General features: G+C 40.3%; 1 protein-coding gene across 2 annotated transcripts in view; it reads left to right on the top strand.

Annotated features, from left to right (window-relative positions):
* The first annotated feature begins 1,017 nt into the window (after positions 1-1,017).
* Positions 1,018-8,805, top strand: part of LOC105817320 (BMP/retinoic acid-inducible neural-specific protein 3-like) — a 525,800-nt gene continuing 518,012 nt past the window's right edge. Inside the window, exon 1 of one of the 2 annotated variants that reach the window (XM_012652978.1) lies at positions 1,018-1,455. The gene's annotated coding sequence lies outside the window, so the exon portion shown is untranslated. Of the gene's footprint in view, positions 1,456-3,955; positions 4,411-8,805 lie in introns of those variants that run through there. The other variant, XM_012652979.1, reaches the window with a different exon arrangement.

The raw sequence follows: 8,805 nt of genomic DNA, 5'->3' as shown, positions 1-8,805 counted from the left end.
GGAGGCGGCGCCCCCAGCGCGCGGATCCGGGCTCGGGGCAGCGGGGGCGGGGCGGGGCCCGCGGCGGGCACCGGGGCAGGGAGGGGACTCGATGCTCAGCCAAAATACAAATCACCTAGGAACAGAATTACCAGCTTCTCAGTCACACGCAGTTCCCCTGGGGAAGTAGGTTTCCAAGAGGAAAGGAAGTTCCTGGGGGGAGAAGGAGAGAGGCCGAGGTCGGGGCTCGGGCTCTGGGCTTGGACAGGGGGCGGGGATGGGGCCACGGAGAGGAAAGGGAGAAACAATAAAGCTGATCTTACCCGATCGATCAGGCGATCGTTTGTGCGGGATCTGGACACGAAAACGGCAAGCCACCGCATTGGGCGGCAAAGCCATGCCTAGCACCCTCTCCCAGCAACTGCAGGGATCAGAGGGGCGGCGGGCCCGCACGGCCTGTCGCCTGCTCCCCCAGGGACGGTCCTCAGACCTGCAAAGCTTTAGCCTCTAAGCAAGGTATTGGAGCGAGGGTTTCAGATGCAAGGCGATGGCCTTGAGTCGCGGACCGCAGGATCCGCCGAGGACGTGGGTCCCCGCGGGGCCGCCGCCTCCGCCGCCGCCGCAGCTCGCCCGGCCCCGTGCGAGCCTGAGCCTCTGGGCGCAGCGCCCCGACAGCGCCCGGCGCCCGGCCTCCGCCGCGTCTTCAGCCCTCCATCCCCCCCCACCCACCCCCAGTGCAAATCGCCGATGATCTGGTCATGATGTGAACGGCTGAGTGGTTTACTCGGGGGCTTGGTTGTGTTGGGCTTCCTTACTGCGCCTCCCTCAGTTGCTGCGAGTGAAAATGTTCTAGGGAAATACTAGTGAAACGCACTGATGGAATACTATTAATCCTAATAATAACGTTCCCAGCGCAGGTGACTCTTAAAGAACTGCGAGTGGGAAGATGAGAGCAGGATTTCCGAAGCGGTGCCCTCTTGAATTCTCATTGGATCCTCCCCAGCAGCCTAAATCATTCTTGCTGCTATATCTATCAGGATGACTACAGCCTTGCTCACTAGTTCTCTCTTTATCTCCTTGTCTTCAGCACATCCCTTTACTTCTCTTTGCAGATTTATCTGTAGTCCACCTCCTGTTCTCTGGGATTACACAGCTTCTGTCTTTCCCCACTGGATGGGGGTGTATAGTTTGTAAATTTTCACTTTGTCTGCTTAAGGATCACCGCAAATAAGCCCCCTTAAGCACCCCCAAAATAAAAAGCACCTTTCACATTTTGCTTTCTTTCCTTGGGGGTGCGTGGCTCTCTGTGTAGCTGGTTTTTACTTGGTTACATGCCACCAGGAACTGCTGATTATTTCAAAGTCCCACCACCCTGCAGCTCACTACTTTACCTTGATTTGGAAGATCATGGAATATCTGTTTGAATCTTGGATGTATTTTTTCTCACAGTCATCTTGCTTCCTGAAATTTCCTCTGGTAAGTTATTCTCTCTATATGTTTTTAGAAACTTATTACTAGTGTTATTTTTAATAAGCTTTGGCTTTTGAAGTGTATCATTTTTTACATTTTTGCTACTTTCAGAATTCAGAGAGCTATATGACCATATTTATTAATTAGTATGTTAGCTGCAATTGCACTATCGAGACAGATCCTGTGTAATGCATCACCCCTTTCATAATCTTGTTTTGTTTTGTTTTGTTTTTCATTTCTGTTCTCATTTATATTACAGGTTATATGGACATTAACTTCCTTTCCCTCCCATTAACCCTTCTTGGCACTCATTCTTGTGCCATTTGAAAGGTCAGATTTTATATGTTTATCTAAGAGACAGCTTAAAAGAGACCTGACAATTGCAGGGACTGGGAAAGTTCACCAGCCTCTCTGATCTTCAGAAGGTTGTTGGGGTCAGTATTTGTTCATAGTAAACAATTAGATGACTGAGAGAGGACTTAACTGTAAAGTATATTTTAATGATTTTAGCAGGATCCTAAGCACTAAAATGCCACTGAGTGGTAGGAAAAGGAGTGTGAGTTTTGAGGGCACCATTTTTTTTTCTTACAACATTTTAAATCACACATGAGCACATCCTTTTAGGCATTGTATTTCAATTCGGGCATAGTATTTGGCTGTACATCTCTCATTTTGTGAATTAGCTGGTGAACAGTTAATTGGACAGGCAGTACCCATTTCAGAAAAAAAAAAAAGGCATCAGAAGAAACTACTGATTATCTTGGTTCTATTAAATTGAAATTCAGGGACAGACTTTTCATGAAAAATTTAATTGCTCTGCTCTTCACACTTGCCCACCCCCATCCTCTGTTTTTAATAGGTATGTTAATATGGTAGGTGCTTATTGCTTTTATGAACATTTCCTTGGGCTTAGCTGACAGAATTATCACCTCCCTTTTCAGTATAGTTGTGTTGAGAAACATTTGAAATCTTTGCTTTCACTTCACATATTGACATCTATGGAGAAGAGCACGGTATTCATTGAATGCCAAACCTGCGTGTGTCAGTAATCTCTAATACGTCCTGAGGGTTTTCTCTGTGAACCCCCCCCCCCCCCGCATTAAGGACAAGTTCCTTGTTTCCTATAATTAGCATAGATGGACTTGAGAACCTATTGTTCAAGCTTTTCTTTCTTTCCTTCTTTTTTCTTTCTTTCTTCTTTTTTTTTTTTTATTTTTAATTTCTCAGAAAGAGCTATTCCTGTCATCATTGATGGCTGGCGCGACAAGCCAAGCAACGTTTTTTTAAATTCAAAAGCCCTTTTAGCTTCCAGACATAAAAGTGCTCCAGCTGCAGCGGCACCCCATCCCCCGCCGTCTCGGGGTTCGAGGGCTTTTCCCCTCGGCTCCCACCGAGTCAGAGCAGGGCTGAGACCGTGGTCGCCCCGCCGGGCGCCCCTCCCCGGTCGCCAGTTTGTACCTGGTCTCTTCCCCAGTCCCGTCGTCCTGCCTGACAAGCTTGCGCCATCGGCGTCTGTGACTGCATGTGAAGAAACAGGGGCTTAGTATAATTCACCAGTTCAAACATCCTCTTTGGAGGACTGCTGTGGCTGCGCAGGGGTGGAGGGAGGGGGAAAAAAAAAACTTTCAGTGCAGTCCGTCTTTTCTGCTCGACCCGGTCCACTCCAGCGAGGCGGGCGCGGGGTCTCAAGGTAAGTGCGCTCCGCTGCGTTTTGACCTGGAGCTCACGCCTGCGAGCGGGGAATGTACCTCTCAGGGGCTCCCGCAGCCCAGAGCGTTTGACCCCAGGGCGATCAACAGGCGACTCTGCCCGGGAGCCCCCCCTGCCCGGGGCGCCACCGCCACCTGTGCTCGGGAAGGGGCCGCGCCCGAGCGGGAACCGCGTCCCGCGCCCACCCTGCGGCGGCTGCGTGCTCGCGCGGGCGCCCGCGGCCGGGGCGAGGGGCGCGCCAGGGGGGCTTCGTCCTTCCAGAAGGCTCCACTCACGAGCTTCCTGAGGCCCAAATGAGCAAACCTCCTCTGTACGAGAACGGGCTTGTGAGCTCTGTAATCTTTAACGTCTCGCTGCGTTATCGGTTGTTTTTAATGAGCTATGTCTGAGATGAGTGAGGGGCAGTTCTTCAGGATGCCTGCGCCCTAGCACCCATCGCTGTGTCCGTCCGACCGCCAAGCAGGGGTGACGCCCGCTGCCTGGCTTCCTAGCCCGTGTCAGCATCGCCGCTGACCGTCCCTCCCTCGCCCCCTTCGCCAACTCTCGGAATCTGGAGGGCGGTGAGCAGAGGGAGAGAGTTGGGTTTCAACTTGGAGCTAGAGCTTGGAATGTAAGGTATGAAGTTCAAAGCAAAGAGTGAGGGGCGGGGGCTGTCTAGCTTATATTTTGCCCACTTTAAAGTTGGTCTTTTATTTCCCTCTTCTCCGGAGGGGCTGGGGTGGGAGGTAGGAGGATCCGGGACTGGGAGTGCTCTGCTTTGGCGTCCGCCCGAGAGGGGGTGGTGCTTGTTCGCGGCTGGTGCCTGCTGGTTCTGCAGCCAAACAGGGGCAGAGAGTTTGTCTCTGATGTTTCTCATGGCTGTTCTCCTAGACCAGTCCCCAAGAGTTGAGCCAGAGAGCCTTTCACTTTGCAGTAAAGGGTTGAGAATGTGATCAACCCTTTAAAGCAGGAACTGCCTTCTAATGGGAATCCGGCCGAGAAACGCAGGGCAGGCTCTACTTCTGAAGATAAGATGCATGCTTCCCGCTGTGCGATGCCCACCAGCTGTTTGATAAAAGGAAGAGGTGACTAGGGTTGCCTATTAACCCTAGTATCCCTTACAAATATCCTAGCCAGGCAAATGTATGTAAGCAAAGAAGACAGCACCAGGGTATAAAACTGTCACAGCAGCTTGGAAGACAGATGATTCAGATGTGGGGGACTTTCTTTTGCGTGCTATTCAGATATGTTTGTCATCATGCAGTTAAGCAGGTAAGGACGGAATGGCTGTATTTTGTTGACAGTCATATAATCTATGTGTGACCATCCTGTGTTGATTTTTCCCTGTTGTAAGAGATGGAATATATGCATTTTCAGATAGTCCTGCTATGATGCATAACTTAATATTTACAGTCATCAATCGGTTTAAAACCATTTGAATGTTTAACATGTATTCATTTAATTGTTTAACGTGAATTTATTAAAATGTTTAGCAAGGTTACGAAAGTCATAAATTAGACCAAGGTGAGAGGAAGAAATGGGGAGGGTAAAGAGTTAGAGGAAGGGATGTATAGCCCTAATGAAATATGGAAGATGGCAGTTGCAGACACACGTTAAAACATTGCTTCTTGTTAAGGTCCCAAACCTTAATATATGAAAGGACAACTGGAGAGCTATTAATGGCATCTTGCACTGGCAAAGTGATTTTGACTACCTGAGAGAAACACTTTGTAGGCATTTCCATGTTATTTTCTCAGTCTTGAAAAAAAAAAAAATCATGTGGTGGGGGTGGGGTGAGTTGTCAAATAGAATGAAAAAGGAAGAGATTGCCCAGTGGCAGGTTCTGTACGACCCCAGGACAGAAACCACTGGGCTTTCCACCAGTTGGAAAACCGAAAAAAAAAAAAAAAATTCAGAACAAATTTAGAAAATTATGGGAACTCTCCCCAAAGTAAAACTCTTTTTAAATTCAAAGTTTTGTATATGTGTAGATTGAGCAGCTGATAGATTGCTTCTACAACCAGATTTGACTCAATTAAAATGATAAATCAAATTTTGAATATTTTAATAAGTTATATTATTATTATTGATACCATTTGGTTATGTTTGCTCACATGTTGAAGGAGTCTGGAGCTTCTAAACAGTGAATCAAAAAAATGTTACTAAGACACAATCATAAAACTATTCCGTTTGATAACAACACTTTCTCTTCTCTAAGAAATTGTATTCTTTAAATTTTCTATGGAAATATTTTTAGTAATTACACTTGTTGACATGGATCCCTGATCAATAATTTTTCTACTTGTAAGGTTCACTAATAAAATTTTGAAGAAATAAGAAAGATAATTGCAACTTTGGTTTGTAAATTTGCAAAGTTATAGTGCTTTTCTTAGTTTGATGCAAAAGGTAGTTTTTACTCCACTGGAGAAAGTCATTTGTTGATGAATTCCCATTCCTCAATTCTTCTGCATTTTATCCTCTGGAATTTTATTGTAGTAAATGGTAAATGTGCTAATTGTGTATATATATGTGTGTATTGATATATAGATAGATGGAAATTCATTTTTGGATGGATGGAGAAGGTATTTATTTCAAATATATGGTGTTTTAAAAATAATTTCCAAATGAAATAGACATGATACCATATAATGATAATAATCAATTTTATTTTTCTTTTAATCAGATAATATGGGATTTCATCGCCTTATGGAACATTTTCTTTTAAGCAATTCACCATAATAATAGGAATGTACATTTGCATAAACTCTAGTACATCTTGATTTTCTTCATGCAAAATAATTGGTACATTATGGTTAAGTAAATCAAACTTAAGTAGGAAGAAATCATTGGGACTCAAAGTGTGTGTGTGTGTGTGTGTGTGTGTGTGTGTGTGTGTGTGTGTATGTATATTATGCATACATAATGGTAGGAGTCTACCATTAGCTTGAATCCTAGATTTGTGTGTTCTTAAATAAAAGTAGAATTTCTTTTCAGAATAGTGCTTTTGTGTGTTTCTTTCTACAAATGCAAAGAACACTACTGGTGAGATTTCCAAACTATGATGTTTCATTATCAACATATGATTCGATTTCCTATATTTCCTGTTATATTGAGTTTTTTATATTATCTTTAAAATGAACAGTTCCTGACTAGAATAAGAATCTAAACATTTTAGTAGTTTAGAAAATTGGATATTAGTATTAAAAAAGTTCAGAGACAAATGGAAATATGACACCAATCAGTGATGAGTTTAGCAAGCATTTATTTTTTTCTTAAAAAAATTATCCCCAGGGTGTTTGGATATTATGATTTTGGCTTATGATTAATGATGTACTCTTCTAAGACTCTTAATGTTTTTCTCTTTCACCTCCTAATAGTGAGTTATTGGGAAAAGTAGAATGCTGATAGATCTAGGATTTCTTCCTGAATTTCAGTTCTAGGTCTATGTGATTAATATGAATCTAGTAAGATTTCTTGACCACTCTTCATTGATTTTCCTCATATCTCATGCAGAGAAAATAATGTCTACTTTAGAGAGTTGTAGAGGAAATGACATAAGAGATGAGGGTGTTTTAAAAGGACAAATATGTTATGAAAACAAAATACGTTTTGCAACAGGTATCATTTAAGTTTGAATTTTTTAATTAATCTTTTTTTTGTTAAAATTGTGTCTCCACAGAAGAAGTAATGTTGACTCAACATTTTTTTAATACCAGTATCAAATGTTCTTGGTCTATGGTGTCACGGTGCCAAATGAATTTAATCAACATTTCCTTTGTTTTGATATTGTATAATTTAAAGAAAATCTTGAAATAATACACTTCCAGAGGCACATTAGTTCTTTTTTACAGGATATTTACCTTTGCTTTAATTCTGTTCTAGGAGAATAGTCACTTTTACAAAATAGTTGCTCTTTGTTGATTTCTCACTGTCATTTAGTAAGGGGAAAGTGATTTCTTAGAAGATTTCTATTGTCAACCTAATGATCTCTGCTCTTAATTAAAACCACACTCAAAATATTCTCATGTAATAACTTCAAAATGGAGAAACTTACAAAATGCCAGATTTTAGTTTCTAACTTCTTTTATAAACTCATATTTAGTTTACCAGAATTAATTAGGGTGACATCTGGCATTGTTGGTATTTTAATTTAGCAACTACTTGGACAATTTTATTTAGAAACTTAGGAATATAGCTCTGACCAGTTTCTCCATGTAGTACTATATGATTTTATTATTTTAATGTTTATTATTCATAAGTTTTAAAGGAGAGCAAAATAAAAAATGTGTTTAAATATTTTTAATTACTAATGTACGATTATTAAAAGAAGGGGATAGTATGATAATATTTATTCTGTTCTAGAAAAAGAAAATAAGTCTCCAAAGATGAAATTTAATCATGAACACTAATATATTAATGACCTTTCTACTGAAGATGTACCTGGAATTTCCGGCCTAGTTTTTTTTTTTTTTTTTTTCCTTTAGGAATATCAAATAGCTGCTGTAACCATTTTATACTGGTCATCAAATATCTTCATAAATAATATTTTAAAGCTTTTAGCACTATCATTTCAAAGCATATTTGATGAACTATCAAGAATGCTTATATCCAGTTGCTCACTTGCAGACCTATCCAGTTTCAAAGTCTTCCCAGATAATTGCTTCATAGGCTATGAATCCATTTCTCTATACATAATGTCTGACATAAAATATTTACGCAAACACTTCTGGAGTATTTCCTAATTTCGTATTTTAAATACTAATCTTAAGTAACTACTTGATGCTCTATTAATTACAATAAACTCAATTATGAGTCACTAACAAATTTCTTTTCCTCCAAGATTGAAAGATATAACTAATATATTTTTAATGATTTGATTGAATTACTAGATGATTTATCATGAAATAAATAGTTTTACTAATTTTTAACTGCTTATTTTTAATCATGATAGTATAAATTGAGATGTGGAAAAATGACATTCAGTCTACTAAATTGAGAAATCTTATAGATTTGCATTCTCCTATATTCATTGTTATTTCTTAATAATCACAATTGATAATTTCTCAAAATTTTATTTTTTAATTTTATAGTTAAAAAAGGTATTCATCCTCAGTGTGACCTACTTTTACTTATAATTTTTTTTTTAGAAGAGTTTGTTTTAATGCCTAAACCCTAATTTACTTAAATGAGATGTGGATGCCTTTAAGAGCACCCAAAGCAAAACAAATTCCTTTTAATAGCTAATAAAGTAGCTACCATATTATAGTTCCAGCAAATTAAATCTATAAAGTACACATTTATTGATTGAATTAATAAATATGTGAACATTATGTTCAAATGTATTGTAACTCTCTGATATGTAAGAATTATTCTCTCATAATGGTGTGTTTCATTTAAATTCCATTATAGACTTATTGTGAAAGAATACTTATAGATAGACTTATTCTTCCTGATTTCTGTGAATATCAGCCAAGCTCATCAGGATTGAGCTGTTTTTTATTAACTTTTCTGGACTGTTGCATTTTGTTAATTTTGAAAGCTATCTCTAAAATATTGCACTATTAAAAAACAATCTAGCCTTGGGAAGACCAGAAGTGAGTAAGCATGCATTTCAGATTCTTCAGTGTCAAATACTGCCCAGTATATAACTATACTGTTACTTTACAG

The sequence above is a fragment of the Propithecus coquereli genome, unplaced genomic scaffold, assembly GCF_000956105.1.
Source record: "Propithecus coquereli isolate 6110/MARCELLA unplaced genomic scaffold, Pcoq_1.0 Scaffold406, whole genome shotgun sequence".
Taxonomy (NCBI): Eukaryota; Metazoa; Chordata; class Mammalia; order Primates; family Indriidae; genus Propithecus; species Propithecus coquereli.
The sequence above is the reverse complement of the archived record's forward strand: the minus strand, read 5'-3'. Positions and strand labels throughout refer to the sequence as shown.